A 19,533-nucleotide genomic window follows, 5' to 3' on the forward strand; every position below is an offset into this window, starting at 1 on the left:
ATTGCCAGCTGTAGGACCCCTCCATGAATCAGGACATTCACTCAGCCTACTTGGATCTACTTGAGTCAATCAAGATGCAACCAAACACTCTAGTTTTGGCTGACTTTACTCATCCATAGACTGGGCAAATTAAACTTGTTCTAACTCACGTGCCCAAAGGTTTCTGGACTATGTTAACACTAATGCCTTGGACCAGCTGGTCTGACACACCCACAGGGGGCCCTAACATCCTGGACCTGGTGTTCACCAACATGGGGGACCACTGCACCACCCCCAGTGTGTGGCCATCCCAGGTGAGATCTGACCAGAAATCAGTCTCGCTAGAAGTAACTATAACACAAGACCCTCCCCCTCCCAGCAACAATAGACTAAAAAATCTTCTCCAAGGCCAATTACAACAGCCAATTACAATAGCTTCATAGCCTCTACACCCACTGATGAAACAGAGACTTACAAGGGGAGATAACATTTTGGACTTGGTTCTCACTAACATGGGTGACCACTGTACCACTCCCATAGTATGTTCTTCCCTGGTGAGATCAGATCATCGGTATGTCTCATTCGAAGTTTCTATCCCACTCCCACTCCCAGCTGTAACCAGGCTGAAAAACTTCTTAAAAGCTGACTACAACCTCCTAAGGTAGCTTCACACCACTGTCCCCCTCAGAGGATGCTGACAACTATGCTGAGCAGTACGCCACTGCAGTATACAAGCACCTGTACAACTGCATGGACTCAGCCATACCCAACAGAACCAAAACCTGCTCCTCAAGGAAACATAAACCTGTCTGGTGGACTTCTTCTATCAACAGGCTTTACAATAAAGGGAAGAAACTGTTGTCCAAGGGTAAAAAGGAACAAATTCCAAATTGGAAAAACTCCCTCCTCAGCCTCAACAAGCAAATTAGATCACTAGTGAAAACCTCCAAAGCCAATTATGAATTGAAACTAGCCTACAAAATAAAGGGAAACCACAAAGCCACCTTCAGTTGCATCAAGAACCTCCAGGGCAAAGCCCAGGTTTGTTCAGAACTAATACTTAATGGTACCACTTACACTGATCCTGTTGACTTAGCCAACCTGCTAGCTGATAGGTTCAGCACAAACTTCACCCCCCTAACCCTCAAAGACCCATTTAACATCACCAATACTTCTCCTGCATCTCAGTTCTCCATAGATCAAGTGTTAAATGCCCTATCCAAGGCAAAGAACACAGCTTCCATGGGACCTGATAGTATCCCAGGCTGTATTCTGCACCATCTCCAGCAAGAACCAGCTTCACCATTGAGCACCCTATTCAACCACAGCCTAATTACAGGCTTAATTCCAGCAGAGTGGAGAACTGCTATTGTCATCCTTTTGCACAAAGGTGGTGCCATTACTGACCTGGGAAACTATCACCCCCATTAGCTTTACAAGTCTGATCTGTAAAGCAATGGAGCATATTACTATCGATCTCATAAACAAAGACATAGGCGATCTCCAAGCACTTGTCCCCACCCAATTCAGATTCATCAGGGGCAGATCTTGCCTGATGAACCTGACTGACCTCTTTGTGACTGTCACCAAGGCTCTGGATTAGGATAAGTCAGTACATACAGCTTACCTTAACTTGGCCATGACCTTTGACATAATCCCCCACTTGAGCATCATCAAAAAGCTAACACAACTTGGTGTAAATCCCTATCTCATCAGGTGGGTGTCCAACTGGCTCAGTGATAGGACCCACAAGGTCAAAATAGGTGCCACCACCTCCGACAGCAGAACTGTTACTAGTAGTGTTCCTAAGGGATCTGTACTGGGACACATACTGTTTGGCATATACTTTTCAGAGATACAGGCAAAGACAAAGGGTCTGTGGCTGACCAAGTTTGCGGATGACTATAAGTTGGGTGCTGTCATTGACTCCCCATATGATGTTAACATACTGCAAGAGGGTCTCACAGCAACAGATGACTGGTGTAATAATCATGCCTTAAGTTAAAAGCAAGAAAATGTACTATCATACCTTTCTGCAAAAACACAGCCCCTACTGATTACCACGTCGACGGCAACCCCCTAAGCACACAACGTGTGGTGAGAGACCTGGATACTCAGGTTGACAACAATCTCACATTCGACCATCATGTAGCAGCAGTGGTCAGAAAAGCCTTTTACTTGGTTCATCTCATAAGTAAAGGGATTGCATCCAGAAAAAAAGGAGGTTATTACCTCTCTGTACTCCAACCTCATTAAGCCTAAACTTGAGTATAACACCCCTGTTTGGTATGTAACTCTCCAAACCCCTGCACCAACTGGAAAGGCCACAGAAATACCTCACAAAGATAATCTATGGCCTCCAACACCTGCTCTATGTGGACAGATTCAAATCACTGTGCTCTCTATCATACAGATTGCTCAGAGGTGTTCCGTGTTTCACCTACAAGGCAATCTTGGACCCTGCCCTACTAGAGATGCTCCATATCCTTAAGTCTAACTCCTTGTGCATTACCTGCTTGAAAAGCCTGAATCTAATATGAGACATCAACAAAATCTGCTGGAGAGACAGGTTTGTCTCCCAGAGGCTGCCCTGTCTCTGGAATAGACTTCCAATACATGTCAAACAGAGTACCTCACTGACCCTCTTCAAGCACAACCTTGATGAGTGGATGGGAAAACACAAATTTGTTCCAGGGGTTCTACCTTTGTCCCTCACTGACAGGGGTGACAGGTGCTGAGTGAGGTTTCTTTTTTGGGGATAAACTCTTGGCTAGGCTTGTAAGGGCCCCAGGGCCATTAGCCTAGTAACCTCCTATGATCCTATGTTGTTACACACCAATGCTTTATATAAGCACCAGTACAATTGTATTGACTCTGCCATACCTGATAGAATCAAAGCAAGATCTTCAAGGAAACACAAACCTGTCTGGTGGACAACTGCTATTCATAGGCTATACAACAGGAGAAAGAAATTGCTGTCTAAGAGTAGGAAGGAACGGTCTCAAAACTGGCAACACTCCCTGCTCAACTTAAACAAGCAATTAAAACTCCTAGTAAAGTCCTCGAAAGCTAACTACAAATCCAGATTAACTTCCGTAACCAAGGATAACCACAAGGCGTTCTTTAGTTACATCTATAACCTCAAAGTTAAGGCCCAGATTTGCACTTAACTTGTAGTTAATGCTACTACATATATAGAACCTGTGGATATAGCAAACCTGCTGGCTGACAGGTTCAGTAAAAACTTCACTTCCCTGTCTCTGCCACATATACCCCAAGGCAACCTTAATACCTGTCCCCCACCTAGTATCTCTTAGGAGCTGGTCTTAAATGCCCTCTCCAAGGCCAAAAACACAGCCTCTTTGGGACCAGCCAACATCCCGGGCTGTGTTCTATATGGGTTAAAACAGGAATTAGCATCACCATTGAGCACCCTTTTCAATCACAGCCTAAGCACTGGTTTTGCCCAGCTGAATGGAAAACAGCTACCAGCATCCCTTTGCACAAAGGGAGTGCATCCATGGCTGCATGATTTATTACTGAGAGACAAAATAGACAAAATTGTATATGGCAAAAGACAGAACAATAAATAAGCTTCTGTCTGAAACAGTATATATCCATCTTAGTAAATGATGTAGTCACTTACAGCACCTATATGTGCATCGAATTACTTTTGCTATCAGTGTTCATATCTGAACTTTTCTGACAATACAGGATATGCAGCACTGCAGTGGTGTAAATGTCAGGTGTATGCTTAAAGTAAAAGGACAGCACAGAGCTCACGAAACTAAGTTTGGATCACTTAAAGTTCAAGTAGTTACAGAAATTGGTAACTGGCGAGGAACAGGCAATACTAGAGGGCACAGAGAGCACAAGAACTAAAAATATACAGTACAACAAAAAAAGTTTACAATGTGTGAAGAGTATACGGGTAAATATACAATGGACATTTACTATTGGCACCAGATGGATGGTAGACATAGCTCTCAACCAATCAGGGACTAATCCCAACAGGATAAGGGACAAATCCAGAAATAATCAGGGATGATCAGGCACACTTTTCGTGTATTAGTATTGTTAACCTGAGACATTAACAAACTAATAGAATATGAGTGGATAAGTCTGTAACTCTAATTATTGTCATTATTAAGTGTAATTCATCATCTTTTCTCCAAAAGTCACCACTTTTAGGTGGGATTAAGAGGGACGGAGCTAAAACTTCAGTCAAAATCAAGGACATTTAAGAGCTATGATGGTAGAAGGTAACAGTATAGGTGGGAATAGATTACAAGCTCTTTGGTAATAGTATCTGTAGTCTGGGGTCTGGGACTTAAACTTGGGACTGGATCTTCAGTTTGCAGTGCAAACATCCTTTTTTATATTATTTTGCTCTGTATCCCAATGTACTGGCCTGGGTTATCAGTCTATCAAGTAATTTTTTGAGATCTGACTTTCTGTCAAAATTAAAATAGATTTGTGCTGCTGTAGTGTCTGACCCACTGAAGCTTCATTGGTTTTGAATTTGCACTCCTGCAGTTCATGTTTCTTATTTGTATGTGCCTTAAAGACTAAGCCTGTTGAATGAATGAGCAAGACTTATGACAAACAAACCAACAATTGTACCAGCTAGGCGATTTTATTGTAATTTAAAGTAAAAGCTCAGTTGAAATGTTACAGTCATTTTAAATTTTACACTTGTATAAATTCACTGGATTTGTAATTCAAAGGCCCAGTGTCATAACTTTTTCTACAAATTTTAGTTCAAGAGCAATACTCAGCTGCATAGTAGAGAGTTCTTGTCTTGTGGGCACCGAGGGAGCCCAGTGTTGGTAGGTTTTGGCACATATGGGGAGCAGTAATGTGTGGACAAAAGGGCATAGGTAACCCTTGTAGTGATGCACGTGTCCATGTCACCACCAGGTCAGGGCAAGGCCCAAAATGGCACACACTAATTGCTAGGTTGCATGGCTCAAGGCTGTCTATATAACGCCCCCCAGCTAAATATTTATTGTTGGCAAGGGAAACAAAATCATGCAAAAAAGGAAAGAAAAAAGATGATTACAGCTATCAACATTTCTGAAGTTGCAGAAAACCCATCAGAAAACAGGTAGATATGAATTCAATGTTTTGAGCTGTAACTTACTGTAAGTGACCTTGGAGGCAATCCAGAACAAATCCAGTATGTGATATTTCTTCACATCATAGACATGAAAGCCATCCATTTAAAGGACAGAAAAATAAAAAACTTGTAGGATTGAAAAGTAAATTCTAGTTTTACTGAGGACCACAAAACAGTATATCGTTTCTCCCTTTTTAATTTCTCCAAGTCTTTTGGGTTTGTAATACCAAGATGGGAAAATGTATCCTATGAGAGATGTCCTTTTTCCCCCGAAGATATCAAACAGTCGAGATGACTTTTTACATTTATGTCACTGCATTGAAAACAGAGCAAATTTGGTGAATTTTTGGTGAATTTGGTAAATTATCTACTGTCAAGATAATTTGTGACATCAAAAATGAGTTCCAAAATGGTCGGATATTACAGAAAGTTAATAGTGGAAAAAGCCGTAGATGTTTGTTATACTAGTTTAATGTCAGATGTGGAGCTGCAAAGCCTAACAGGCGATTTGGAAGTGTGCAAGATTGAAACATTGTCTTTTTGTGAAAATAATGGAGACTGTAAAAGCAAAAAGTAAAATGGAGGTGACTTTTGTAACAAACATACAGATAGTAACAAATGAGCAGGCAAAAAATGACGTGCAAACACTGGATGGATATATGAAGAGGTGCTGTGTAGAAGTAAACATTTCTAAAGAATTTCACCACTGTGTATTTGAAACAGGAAGAAACAGGAAGATATTAATCTTGTGGAATTAAATGAGCATTCAAAATATGAAATGATTGTAATGTATTCAGAAATAGCACATTTAAGTTGAGAATGAGAGCCCAATACAGTTCTGATCTGAAAAGGTGTACAAACAGCAAAATAGTTATGCTGAATCTGGAAAGTGGTGCAGAATAACATATTCAGTCTACATATAAAATGCAGAGTTTAAACTGAAAGCTGAGTAAATCTGCATGTTTCTGTTTTACTTTTGGCACAAGCTAAAACCATTGGGACAAGGGTGGTTGAGAACAGTAATAAAATATGCTAGCTATTGTTTCAGGCTGTTATTTTGCAAGCACAATGAAAACAAGACATATTGGACAGAGGTTTGTGTATGTCTTTGAGAATAATGAAGATGTTTCATGCTGTGCAGATGAAAAATGAAAGCACTTTCAGTGACAAAAATGCATTGTGAAGTTTTAATATGTAGTGTGCTGATACTGACAGTGAAAAGAAGCTGGAAGGGATTCAGTGTGAGAAGGAATTCAGAACATTTGAGCTAACAGGCAACTGAAATGTTTAGCACTGACAATCAAATAAATGCAGCAGCAGGGCAGTCTAAATGTGAGTGCGAGGTACAGAAGTCAAAGGTAAAAGCATGCATTCAGCTCTCTATTGCTAAACAGTCAACTGCAGAGAAGGAAAATGTGTCTGTAGTCAGTACTTCATGTGTTCACAGGCAAAGAATGCAGAATCAATGGCAAAGAGTATCCATGTACAGGAAAATGTGTCTGTAATCAATAATTCATGTGTTCACAGGCAAAGAATGCAGAATCAATGGCAAAGAGTACCCATGTACAGGAAAATGTGTCTGTAATCAATAATTCATGTGTTCACAGGCAAATAATGCAGAATCAATGGCAACGAGTATCTATGTACAGGAAAATGTGTCTGTAATCAATAATTCATGTGTTCACAGGCAAATAATGCAGAATCAATGGCAAAGAGTATCCATGTACAGGAAAATGTGACTGTAGTCAGTACTTCTTCATGTGTTCACAGGCAAAGAACACATAATCAATGGCAAAGAGTATCCATGTACAGGAAAATGTGTCTGTAATCAATAATTCATGTGTTCACAGGCAAAGAATGCAGAATCAATGGCAAAGAGTATCCATGTACAGGAAAATGTGTCTGTAATCAATAATTCATGTGTTCACAGGCAAAGAATGCAGAATCAATGGCAAAGAGTATCCATGTACAGGAATATGTGTTTGGTAATCAATAATTCATGTGTTCACAGGCAAAGAATGCAGAATCAATGGCAAAGAGTACCCATGTACAGGAATATGTGTTTGGTAATCAATAATTCATGTGTTCACAGGCAAATAATGCAGAATCAATGGCAACAAGTATCTATGTACAGGAAAATGTGTCTGTAATCAATAATTCATGTGTTCACAGGCAAAGAATGCAGAATCAATGGCAAAGAGTATCCATGTACAGGAAAATGTGTCTGGTAATCAATTCATGTGTTCACAGGCTAAGAGTATACATGGTATTCTGAAAACCTGTTCTGATTTTTCTAATGGCTTGGTATTCCTACAGGCAAAATGTTATATGAAGCTGCCTCTAGATACCTTTCCAGTGATTCATGGTCGATATAGAATACAAGTTGTGCTCAAACCTAAAATCATTTATTGGACATTTGTTTGATATTTGTTTACCAGGTTAGTCCGACTGAGCTATTGCCCTTTTTCAGCAGAGGCCCAGGGAGAAAAGCTCCGCAATTAATAAAAACAAAGCAAGATTTGTCATGGTACATTTAAACAAAGTCAATAATAATTACATAGTAAAACACATGATACAGGAATGAGATACAATGTTTAGATTCTGTAGTTATTTCTGAGAACTGCTGAAAAAAAGTTTACACATTGTAATAAAAACAAGTTTTTAATTTTACAGTTAGCCAATATGAAGGGAAAAAAAGATAGCTTGTTCTAGAGAGAGAGAGAGAGATAGAGAGAGTGATAGAGAGAGTGATAGAGAGAGTGAAAAGCATCAAGGTGGATGCAACTCATCAGACTGATAATTGTTTTGTAGGAGAGAAATGGATTGTGGGAGTATTACTTCATAAGACTGAAGCATATGAAGAAACATTTGACAATAGTCAGTATTCAGGTAGGATAAAGTAGATGGGGGTTCAGGTAGTCTGTTTACAGTGTCATGTTCAAGCATTAGTGAGAAAGTTTTTAAGAGCAGTTTTGAGTTTTGGTAGGCTGTTTGTTTCGAATGGGTTGGGGGGAGTTTGTTCCAGGAGCGTGCTGGAGAGTAACTATAAAAGTTTTCTTCTTTTTGGTTTGTGAATTGCTAATAGATTTTGTTCAGAGCTTCTGAGTGTCCTAAGTGGGGTGTAGGGGGAAATGCTTGGGGAGATAGCTGGGAAGTAGGAGGGTTTGTATAGGATAGAATGTATGATTAGTACTTGTGAGAGAAGAAGCTGTTGGGCGAAGTCTAAATGGTTTAAGGTCTTTAATGAGAGACAGTAGTGAGATTTAAAGGTTTGGATGGTCACAAATCTTGCAACTTCATGATAGGTGGTTTCAAGCTTGGATAAAAGGGAAGTCTGCAGGTTGGTAAGGATTTGGGAGCTGTAGACGAGATTAGGGAGAAGGTAGGGTCGGGTAAGGGAGAGACGAGAATCATTGGTTAGAAATGTTTTATTTCTGCATAGACATATATATGTGTGTGTGTGTGTATAAAATTTATAAAAGTTAGAAAAATATGTATGGAATTGCAGTTATAGGAGTAACAGTCAAGCAAATGGAGTGTATAGAATTGGTCAGTAGTCTGGTGATTGTGGTTAAAGAGGGTAAGCTTAGAATTTGTATTGATCTACAAGATCTCAATAAATGGAAGCACGGACATTTTCTTTACAGCACTTTTCAAGAAGTGGTTGCTGATGCACCTAATGGCATCTTTCTCAGTGCTTTATTTAAACCATGGATATTAATAAATTAAACTAGAGGAAGTAAATTCCAAATTCTATGTATTCATTGAACCTCTAGTTAGATGTCTTTTAGGATCTTTTCAGCACTAGAGTTATTCCAGTTTGCTATAGCAAAAATGACAGAGGGACCAAAAGAGCTGTCAGAAGTATCGAATTCATTCTAGTCTTTGATACAACAAAGCAGGAACTTGACAAATTACTAATCACCCCCCAAAAAACTGTTTTGCAAGGTTTGAAGTTGAACAAGGCCAAATGTTAAATAGTTGATGGCCGATGTATGTATGTCACTTTCAGAAAAAGTTACTGAGAGCTGGAAACTATTAGGTTACACAACTTTCATTTTCTAGAATCTGCATCTAAATGGCCAAGTTGAAAGATTAATCCAGGCAGACAAAACTTCTGAAGGAAAGTGAGCACTATCAGTAGGCTATTATCTGTGTTAGAAGCTTTAGGACTTTCAACAGCAGAAAAACTGGTTGGAAAGACAACCAAGGTCCAAGCTTCCTGCATCATTTCCCTTGCTAATTCCAGAAAACAGACAGGTATCACTTGAACTGCTACAGAGACAGCAATTGAAGTAAAAAAAAAAACATTTAATGGAAAAACCGAAAAATATCTGTGATGAAGGAAAAAGGGAGCAAGAATGAACAAATCTGGGTATAAGCTGCTGTTAAAAGCAATCCCTCCCCATACCAAATCAGTATCTAATGATGTCCATGGAGATTATTTGCAATGATATTGCGGAAATAACTAAAGTTATCAATGGTGACAAAAGTCACTCAAGATTAAGTAATCAATAGTTGTAATCTGGGCTTGAAAGCAATTGTGTAAAGTGTTTTCCAGAAGCACTGAATTCAGCTACCAAAACCCATCCTAGGACTGTATGATGGTCAAAAGTAGGGAGTTTCAAGCTTCTCCAATTGGTAATCTACTATACATATTTTAGTAGCTTAACATTCACAAAACTGGAACGAGAATGAAACATCCTTTGTTAAATGGTGAGGTATGTCAGGTGAAGTAGGGCTACAGGTATTTGCATTCCCTCACCTGCTGAGGTAGAATGATGCAAAGTGTAGTTATGGATATGAAAAGGACACCATGTCCAGGTATGCTTCATCGTCGCAATGCAAACACTGACCTGTGCTGCATCCATCACAACTTCCAGTAGTTGCTTCATCGTCGCAATGCAAACACTGACTTGTGCTACATTCATCACAACTTCCAGTAGTTGCTTATGCAAACACTGACTTGTGCTACATTCATCACAACTTCCAGTAGTTGCTGCATCGTCGCAATGCAAACACTGACCTGTGCTGCATCCATCACAACTTCCAGTAGTTGCTGCATCATCGCAATGCAAACACTGACCTGTGCTGCATCCATCACAACTTCCAGTAATCAAGACGTAACTAAGTAGAGAGTTTGGACTGGTTGATATGAAGCTCTTTAAGATGGGAAGGAGACAAATCATGTAATGTTACAATCACAAAATGCAACATTTTAAATGGGATATAGGAATCAAAATAGCCTCTGCACTCTTTACAGCTCAAATGTAACATGGTAATAACCGAGAGTACCTCTCAGAAGTGAAACTGCAGAGCTGTGTACTAGCTGTAGGTGCCCCATCCCCAAACATCAAATTAGTAACCACTCTAGAAAGGTGCTGTGATGGAATTAAGTGCTTAATCTGGGTGATTCTTTAACAAAAGCTTTGACAATGGCTGACATCTAGTCTCAACATGTCAGTGTCTCATCTTGGAATACAATATGACTCCTTATCTTATACATGAACTGCAGTCTGATTTCATACAAATTATATAAATGTTCAGACCATTGTCCGTGGAGGACTTTAACATGGCATGCATGTCTCCAGTGCCTTGGCCTTGGAGGTGATGATATGATGGCATCAAAAGATAGGGGTGTCTAAGGAGTCAGTGAATGCCACAAAGAATAAAAGTGTTGTGTAGTGATGCGCACATGAGTTTTGAGAGTACTGCTTATGCTGCTCTTGTATGAGGGTGCAATATTTCCTTGCTTTTTGTGCGTATAAAACTGGGGGGAGGTTAGTGAATGCTAGACCCTTTAAAAAATGAAATAGTGCAAATTGATGATAATCTTATTTAGATTTTAAGGACATTTTTTTAAATATTGGTCCATATCCTGTGAATGCATTTTAATGTGTAGGCTGGCTCCCCAAGAGTTTTTTTTTAAATTGTTCAGTGGTTAGTATATTTGAATATTCATTTAATGGATTGAAGTGCATGCTGATTACATTGTCATCTCATATGTTCATGAGGAGAGGAGAAGAGCACTGAAGCTAGACAGCATGTTAACAGGAATGGTACTGCAGTGCTTTTTCATTGTGTTATACTCTGTGTAAGACAAGGGCCTGCTGTGGAGCCCTGTGAAACTTCACAGCAAAGGTTAAGATGACCAATGGGCCCACTGTGGAGCCCAGTGAAACATCACAACAAAGGGTAAGATGAACAATGGGCCCGCTGTGGAGCCCTGTGTAACTTCACAACAAAGGGTAGGATGACCAATGGGCCCACTGTGGTGCTCTGCAAAACTTCACAACAAGGGGTAGAATGACCAATGGGCCCACTGTGGAGCCTTGTGAAACTTCACAACAAAAGGTAGGATGACCAATGGGTCTGCTGTGGAGCCCTGTGTAACTTCACAACAAAGGGTAGGATGACCAATGGGCCTACTGTCGAGTCCTGTGTAACTTCACAATAAAGGGTAGGATGGCCAATGGGCCCACTGTGGAGCCCTGTGAAACTTCACAACAAAGGGTAGGATGACCAATGGGCCCGCTGTAGAGCCCTGTGAAATTTCACAACAAAGGGGAGAATGACCAATGGGCCCACGTGGAGCCCTGTGAAACTTCACAACAAAAGGTAGGATGACCAATGGGCCTGCTGTGGAGCCCTGTGAAACCTCACAACAAAGGGTAGGATGACCAATGGGCCTGCTGTGGAGTCCTGTGTAACCTCACAACCAAAGGTAGGATGACCAATGGGCCCACTGTGGAGCCCTGTGTGACTTCACAACAAAGTTTAGGATAACCAATGGGCCCGCTGTGGAGCCCTGTGAAACTTCACAACAAAGGGTAGGATGAGCAATGGGCCCGCTGTGGAGCCCTGTGAAACTTCACAACAAAGGGTAGGATGACTAATGAGCCCTCTGTGGAGCCCTGTGAAACTTCACAACTAAGGGTAGGATGACCAATGGGCCTGCTGTGAAGCCCTGTGAAACCTCACAATAAAGGGTAGGATGACCAATGGGCCCACTGTAGAGCCCTGTGAAATTTCACAACAAAGGGGAGAATGACCAATGGACCCATGTGGAGCCCTGTGAAATTTCACAACAACAGGTAGGATTATCAATGGGCCCGCTGTGCAGCCCTGTGAAACTTCACAACAAAAGGTCGGATGACCCATGGGCCTGCTGTGGAGTCCTGTGAAACCTCATAACAAAGGGTAGGATGACACTTTTCCTCACTGTAGTGCGGTCTTGGAGTTGGTATCTTTAATTTTCAGGGGGTGTGGGGGGTGCTGGGGGGCTTGCTCCCCTGCAAAAACATAAAAATGTTAGATTTTTGTGTGTGTGTGGGGGGTTATGTTTGAGTTTTCAGAAACTTGATCATATGGTCTTGACCGTATGAATTTCGAGTTTCTGGAAACTCGATCATATGACACAGACCCATTCCTAACCTTTGTCAATACCTGCTGATTCTCAGTGCCGCACATGTTTGGACATTAGGCTTGAGAATGGTGTATTTGTGAAATCCAATAAGTTATGCCACCTGTGTAGTCCTCAGACATCATAGGTCCTCATATATTGAGCTGATGCACTCATTACAGCAATTCTCCATTTAAAAGGTGTCTTGGAATTAGAATCCATACATTGTAGCTACCAGAGAAACTGGCAGCATCATGGTAGTTGGAATCTTTTAGACTAAGTCATGTTAAACATTGCTCTTGAAAGAGAAATGACTGGTGTTTTGGACTTTTTTTAATGCATGGTTTTCTAACCTTTGAAGACTTTTCAAGAATATGGATGCGACTGACTGAAGCACCTCTTGCAGGACCTTTCAGATGTCTTCTACAAACAATATGAAGTGTTGAGGGCATCATAACTAAACTATACTCTACAGGTAAACAATCATTTGTTTTTGTAATTGCAGCCTTCTGGAGCATTTCATTCCACTGGGAGAGGTCAACAGTTTTTTCAGTCTGATTATAAAAACATTTATGACAGTAGATTTCCCTCATAACATCATTACATACTGAACCTAAGCTAGTTTATAGTTTAATTTTCACTGATGTATTCTTTTTTTATTATTATTTGTGCACATTTGTTATAAAGCAGGTGGATAGCTGAGAATGTGTAACATAACTACTTTTAGTTAACAGCCTTCCAAAATCTTTAAATGTGACTGGTCAAACTTTAGAAAGAGTAGGCCATTAATTCTGCATAAACCGAAAAGCTTCTTACCAGGTTCGTAATCCTAACAGTAAATTGACAGGCTTAACATCACAAGTCTGTCTGCTATATTTTATCAAAAAGAATGGTATGCGTATTAAAAAAAAACAAAAAACTATCAAATTCCAGTTGAAAAAAAAATCGCATTGCTGAGCCTCACATACATAGAACATGAGCATTACTTTGTGTTATTTCTTCATCTCAATGAAGGTGCAGTGTAAGTTGTTACAGTTCTAGTCATATCATAGCACAAGAAATCTAGCGAAGGCCAAAAATATTGCTCTTATGAGCTTAGAAATTTGCTAGGATAGCAGGTTTTGTATTAACATGCATTTTCTGAAGGATATACAGGCTGAAACTTAAATATCTGTCATTATTTAGTGACTTCAATGATTTGCTAGAAAACCACACATTTTCTGAGGAACAGATCAAAAATTAATCAAAATGTGGATAGCTAAGAGCTATACTAGTCAGACAGCCTATAAATGACTCACTTAGACAACTATAGTTTGAATGTTTCACAGTGGTGTTGTACCGAATATATTTGTCTTGTTAAACTGTGTTCTGTCTGATAAAATGTGTCCGCTCCAGGCAGATAAGTAGTACAAAACCAAATATTGCCTTTTGCAGTTATTAAAAAAGCATACCTATTTATCTAGCCATTTCGAAAAGTACAGCATATGAAATATTTTTTAAACAAAAAATAAAATGGAGTATTATTCCTGAAAAAAATAAAAAGCCAAGAAAAAACAATTACACAAACTATACAATAAAACTCAACAAAGTATATGCCCGCACCATTTATTAAACATAGCAATGCCTTCCAGGTTGGACATTGGAGATTAGACATTATAGGGAAATAACAGTCCTTATGTGGGTAAAGCGGCTGTATGTTTGTGTCATAAGGCCTCTCCAAACTCGTGTGGTCTTGTATTTCCCTGTGATGTCTAGTCCATCAAGAATTATTTACTTAATTGAAATTACAACTATATGAACTGCGAGCAATGATTGAGTTACATTAAGTTTAATATTTGTTCACTGGATTATAAATAAGTAAATTAGAGATATTGCAGTCTCAGTAGAGAAAGAAGAGAAATTTGTTGTAGCAAAATAGAAATAAAGCCATTTATGTCAGAGTCATGCATTTTGCAGTGTAACAGCAGTAATTCATAAACTCATCCAAGTTTAACAGAACTTGCATGTTAATGAATTTACCTAGCAGAAGAAAAGCCATTAACCATTTTCACAAAGAATTTAATGAATATTGCTTACTCGTTAAATGCTGTTAATCTAAGTTTGCCCTAGTTACAAGTTTATTGCTTTTATTTATAACTCAGATCCCGTCAGTGTCTAGGACTTTACTTGCCTCTTGGTGACACTTCTGTGTCTTTGGCATCAGAGTATAGCTTTATAGCAGATTGTGTCTACTTTCAGTTGTTATATTGCAGCTCTGGGAATGTTAATTTCATTGGTTATTATCATATGGTATGTGCCTGTGGGTTGTTCTAAGACATTCATCATTTTCCCTAAATAACATGATCAATTTTTTGTACTGTATAATGAAGCATGGCTGTTTGTCAACACTGTGTTAAACATTTTCCAGTTTGTACACAAACGTCTTGTATCAAGAAATAGATCCAGTGACCGTTTTCCCATCCAGTTTGTTTCAGAAACTGCTCTTAGCTATCACTAATCTCTGCTTCAGATCACACTGGGATTTTGACCCATGGTTGCCCTCTGAGCTGAGAACCATTGACTCACAAGGGACTTTGGAGTCAGGCTGCCAGGGGGCCTGTTCCTCTTTCTTTAAACATTTTCCCTCTGCAAGATCTTTTGTGCCGTGGAGTTGATTAAAACAAACACAGACCCTGTTTTTGTATCTAATCCAATTTTGGACTTCTTTGTCCATGTCCTTTTGCTGTCGGGCCACAAAGAGGCTTGTGTAACAGTGAAGCATTCCTGTCTTGTCTTGGGTTTCAGATGCTTAGATATTGTATCCAATAGGAACATGTTGGATATAGCACTACAAGCAGCAGTTCTTACCAAATATGATATATTACTGTCAAAAGCATGGATTGGTAAAAACGTTTTTTGGCTGGATGTTACATCATAGGGACAAAACTAAACAGACACATCTTAAGGTCTTGTACTTGGAATAAAGCTATTACTGTGACCATAGCAGTGATCTTCAAATGTTGCAAAGGCATTTTGCAGTCTGGCAGTAATTCCTGAGGAGGGAAACCCTGTGAAAACCGATAAAATATGAGGTTAGCACAAGGTTAAAGAAATGCAGTATAAAAGTAATTTCTAAGATGGTGTGACTCAGCCTACCGGAAATATGAGTTTAAAATAGTGATAGAATTTATAGGTAATCCATAACATAAATTAGTCAGAGACTGTTTCACCTACTGTGTTACAAAGCTCCTTTGAATGCTTTCCAGAGTGCCACTTGTATTTGTGGACATCTGCCCCTTCATACGTTATACTTGCAGCTAGTTTTCAGCACAGGATTTCTTTAACAGTACTGGCATCACATTAGGGCCTTCAGATGGACAAAAACATATACAGGCCCAATGGGTCCTCAAACTATGCTGCTTAGATCCACTGAGCAAACTGCATCTGTAACTTATAACATGCAGTAAGTGCATTATTCAAAGTTAATTGTTTTCAGCTCTTTAGAATTTTATATGTATTTTGCATAAGTAGCAAATAAACACTTTTAGCATCAGCTTTCATTCCGGCTGTAATCTGCCCAGCACATCACACACATGCCAAATGAAATAAAGTTGAAATAAAGCAGCAGATAGTTTAGTATAGTCAAATGCCAGCGCCAAATACCATAATATTTACGTATCATCTAGGAGAATTAAGCCTTTTATATAAATAAATGGATCTGATTTCATTTACATTATTTCTGCTCTTGGTATTTATTTATATACAAAATAAACAGAAACAAAATATAGTAAAATGTGAAATTCTGGTAAAAAATGGTAAAACCAGTTCAATCTTATAAAAACATTTGCTTTCTCAGTTCATGTCCAGCACTTGATTAGCTGTAGATGAATGACAAATTTGGATCCATTAAACAGAAATAATAATGTAAAAGAATTGCCCTGAGCTGACCATATCATTCTTTTTTGTGCATATTTTCTGATCCAAAGTCAAAGTGTAATTCATACTATATTGTGTATATAACCGTAATGTTATAGATATCACAAATGCTAACAATAATTATTCTGCAAGAGTGAAACCTAGAGCAGGTCTGTTCTAAACATTGTGGGTTAAAATTGCACACTACAAGGCCATTTCTAATGTTTTTTTGTTCCAACCCCAGCTATCTGTTATCATCTATGTCCAAGCCAGACCCCTTATTCATTCATCTGCTTCACTGTCTGTAACACCCATCTGACTTTACTCGTCGGACGAGGGCCCCATTCTCTCTCCTTTACAAAGGGAAATCCTTTGTGTAACCAGTGATGGGTAGAGTGTACAGGAAGGAGAACAAGGCGTGCTGGTACAAGAACATGTTGACGAGTGCGGATGTCAACCCACTGTCCCACCGATTTCCCCATGTGAGCACAATGTATTCTACAAAAATCCAGGGTAATATTTTTAACATTTTAAATACCATAGTCATCAGCTATAAAAATGTTGGTAATATGTTTTACAAACTATAGGGTAAGTTTCTGTTTTTTTTTATTTGCTTATTACTTTTTACACTGTTTCTTCATGCAAATTAGCTTCAAAGTGCTTTATGTAAATATTTAGTGTATGCACAAAAATGAAAACACGCATGCTTACTTGGAGGGTAGAAAAGTGTGTTTGCAGTTGTATAGATTAATTTATAATGGTATTTATAGCTAAGTTCCCCCTACAGACAGAAAGGTTTTATTTAAGTAAATGAAAATAGCTAGTTTTTTTGTACTGGAATTTCAGCAAGAAGCTCTTCATGGAGCTGTTGCCATCTGCTGGAAGGATCATCTTCATGCTAGAAGGTCTGCATGCCAGCTTTATAAAATATGCAAACAGAACAGTGACTAGGGAGACTGCCTGTCTGCTGAGCTGGTCATACAGTTAGAAAATTGCTGAACTTGAGATAGTAGCAAGAATCAGAATGGACTAGGTATCAACCAGCAAGGTATGACTAAATATTACATTCCTAACAGTCAACAGATAATACACCGTAATCCACTACAATATCTGACAAAGAGCTCATGCCAGGTTGAAAGATCAAGTAATTGCAAGGACCTTGTTGGTCCAATAAAAGGTATTAGGTCACATTGCAAAACCTATGTTGGTCCAATAAAAGGTATTAAGTCACATCTGTGTTCCAGTATCTTTATGTTTTCTTTTAGTGGGCCAACACACCATTTCTTATTTTTTCCCTCTACTAGAAGACACTGTATATATGACACTGGCTTTTGGTTAGCCATGCCAGAAAATGCAGAAGAAATGCTTTATGTTGTCTGTACGTACTAGATACATTGTAGCTGGGAATTAAGTAAAGCCCTGGATCAGGTACCACAGGTGTGTGTTCATCATCCAATTAAAATACTGAGAGGCAGGAGTAGAATTAGGCTGTGTAGAAGATGAACAGAAGTTAAAAGTAGAAATTTCCAAAATTACACTCTGCCTGTGAAGCCTATAAACTAAAGTCCGCACTTATACCCTACTCCGACAATTACATGTAGTCTAGTAGTTTCAGCTGTTCTCCCTCATTACAGTAAAGAAAATCCCTATAAATATCCATGCTGTGTAGACTTTCACAGACAATTAAAAGGTACGTCTACAATATGTACATTTCCACATACCCACACTTCTCACCCAAGAGCTAGCCTCGGGTCCTTGTATTGTTAGACACTTACCTCTCAATTGTCCGGAATTTCATAGACCATCCAAATTTTTGCCTCACATTTTTAGTTTATTTCTCACAAAAATTAGTGTTTTTTCTGTCAAATTATTGAGGACTGCTGTCACTAAATATTGACAGACATTTGCATTTCAGACTTCATATCCTTCAGAAAATGCATGCTAGTGCAAAACCTATTATGTCAACTTTCTGTGTTTATAAGAGCAATAATTGCATTTTTTCCCTGATTGTGGTCCTTTGTACCCCCATTATTTTTGGCTTTTTCCAGCATTCTTGAGCAAAGAAGTTGAGAGGTAAGATAGACAGTGCACAGTCCAATAAAAGGGAAGCATGCCGACTGTTATCTACCAGCTTAGCAGGTGTGATATTTCAGAAAGTTGTCAAGTTGGCACATACCCCATTGGGCAAAGGAATTAGTGTGGTCTGTGCATGGAGGTGTCCTCCCATCCCTTATAGCTAGACACACAAGCACACACACACACACACACACACACACACACACACACACACACACACACACACACACACACACATGCATATATACATAAGCGCACTGTTTACAAATGCAAAGCCCCACAGAAGCAGAGACTCACTCTGCTCCGTGGCCATAATCATACATGCTAAAGCCCATGTCGTCGCATATCCACAGTCACAGTAAGGAGGATGATTTCATAAAACTCTTGGTCTCCATTGCTATGAAGATGATGGAAGTGCCATAAGCATAATACTCTATTGTTGGTACCTAACCTGGCAGCTTCTCCCATTGGCAGGAGATAGCCTGCATCTGTTTTGGATGTGGTCCTTGTTTGGTTGCATCACTGTGCTTGTTTACATTGTATTACATCCCATGGTGTTTTCCCACTACTGGGAGTATAATTCCAGGGAATGATGATGGAATAGTTCAGTTATGTTCAGATGAGCAGTCCGTCAACATTCCTTGAAAGTCAGGCGCTGCGTTTGCAGCATGATGTCTGTTATTGCACTTCCTTAGGACTACCATCCATACGCCACAGTGTAGTCCACTGTTCACTTGTTTATGAACCGTAGCTGATACTTTGGGTCCCCATTTTGCATACCTGGAAGAGAACATGTACACTGGTGAGTATATCCATAATCCCTGCCATTATGGGTGTCTAGGAGAACTTTCTGAATTGTGCAAGGATGGTAGTTAACTTTTACAGCATATCTGCCCAACACCCTTGCTTCTATTCAACTCTGTAAGGTACGTGCAGAATGAAGTTTTCAGACTGTTTCCACTGTAAGCACTTTCTTGGCTAGGTGCTAGTAAAACGTTCTCATATTAGATTTTTATACTCATTTGGGTTTTGTTTTTATTTTCACTTAATCCCATTTTTTAAT

This window comes from Protopterus annectens, chromosome 7.part0, assembly GCF_019279795.1.
Source record: "Protopterus annectens isolate FY-2018-M chromosome 7.part0, PAN1.0, whole genome shotgun sequence".
NCBI classification, from domain to species: domain Eukaryota; kingdom Metazoa; phylum Chordata; order Ceratodontiformes; family Protopteridae; genus Protopterus; species Protopterus annectens.